The following is a 1,936-nucleotide window of genomic DNA, read 5'->3' as shown; positions in this document are numbered from 1 at the left end:
CTCTATAAATTGCTTCACTTTAAAGACTCCAACTTGATGTGGAATGAATGAACATGTCACATTCTGAAAACAGAAGAAAAGTGATCAATTGCTATAGGCTGAATATTTTAGGCTTCCCTTGTGACTCAGCAGGTAAAGAACCTGCCTTCAATGCAGGAGACTTGGGTTCGATCCCTGGGTAATATTTGCGAACCCCTAAAACTCATGTTTTGGGTTGTTGTTCTGTTTCTATTTTTGCCATGTCATGCAACATACATGATCTTAGTTCCACAACCAGGGACTGAACTCATGTCCCTGAAGTGGAAGTAAGGAGTCTTAACCACTGAATCACCAGGGAAGTTCTGAAACTTTTGTTAAATTCTAATGCTCTATAAAACAGAATTAGGCGATTGAAGCCTGAATGGGATTAGTGTCCTTATAAAAGAGGGTGCACAGAGCTCCTTAATCCTTCCACCATGTGAGGATATCAGAAGAAGTCTGTGCCCAGAAAGAGGGCCCACACCTGACCATGCGAGCACTCCGATCTAGGATTTCCAGCCTCCAGAACAATTAGAAATAAATTTCAGTTGCTTATAAACTGTATAGTCTACGGTATATTCTTATAGCAGCTGAAATGTATAAAGAAAACAGAAAAATGTTAGGATAAAATAAAAAGCAAATAGAAAATGTTGCTTACAAAATTTTAAGGCAAGCTAGTTTATTGATGGTGAAATGAAAGTCTTTAGAAACATCATATACAGCTCTGACAAATCTTTAAGATACACATTATTAGAAAACTATCTAAAAAAAAAATTAAGATTAATGGTACTGAAATACTTCCAGAATGGCAGAATAAAGGCCTCTAAAAAGTTACTCCTTCACAAACAGAAAGAGAACACTGGGAAAATTGTCAAAATTAACTTCTCAGCTATTTGAAAATTACCTAAAATATCACACAACGAACACTTCAAAAGTTGAATGAATCAGGCTACAAAGTTTAGCCTCATTCGCCACATTCACTTGACCTCTTGCCAACCAACTACCACTTCTTCAAGCATCTTGACAGCTTTCTGCAGGGAAAACATTTCTACAACCAGCAGGAGGCAGAAAATGCTTTCCAAGAGTTCATCAAATTTCATAGCATGGATTTTTATGCTACAGGAATAAACAAACTTATTTCTCGTTGGCAAAATGTGTTAATCACAATGGTTTCTATTTTGATTAATAAAGATGTATTTCAGCCTAGTTATAATGATTTAAAATTCATGGTCTGAAATCACAGTTACTTTTGTACCAACCTAAACCTAGATACAGAGAAGGCAATGGCACCCCACTCCAGTACTCTTGCCTGGAAAATCCCATGGGCGGAGGAGCCTTGGTAGGCTGCAGTCCATGGGGTCGTGAAAGAGTCAGATACGACAGAGCGACTTGACTTTCACTTTTCACTTCCATGCATTGAGAAGGAAATGGCAACCCACTCCAGTGTTCTTGCCTGGAGAATCCCAGGGATGGGGGAGCCTGGTGGGCTGCCATCTATGGGGTTACACAGAGTCGGACACGACTGAAGCGACTTAGGAGCAGCAGAAGCAAACCGGGACACCATATTCAAAAGCAGAGACATTACTTTGCCAACAAAGGTCCGTCTAGTCAAGGCTATGGTTTTTCCAGTAGTCATGTATGGATGTGAGAGTTGGACTGTGAAGAAAGCTGAGCGCCGATAAATTGATGCTTTTGAACTGTGGTGTTGGAGAAGACTCTTGAGAGTCCCTTGGACTGCAAGGAGTCCATTCTAAAGGAGATCAGTCCTGGGTGTTCTTTGGAAGGACTGATGCTAAAGCTGAAACTCCAGTACTTTGGCCACCTCATGCAAAGAGTTGACTCATTGGAAAAGACTCTGATGCTGGGAGGGATTGGGGGCAGGAGGAGAAGGGGAATACAGAGGATGAGATGGCTGGAT

The sequence above is a fragment of the Bison bison genome, unplaced genomic scaffold (assembly GCF_000754665.1).
Source record: "Bison bison bison isolate TAMUID 2011002044 unplaced genomic scaffold, Bison_UMD1.0 scf7180017863698, whole genome shotgun sequence".
Lineage (NCBI taxonomy): Eukaryota > Metazoa > Chordata > Mammalia > Artiodactyla > Bovidae > Bison > Bison bison.
This window is presented reverse-complemented; position numbering follows the sequence as displayed.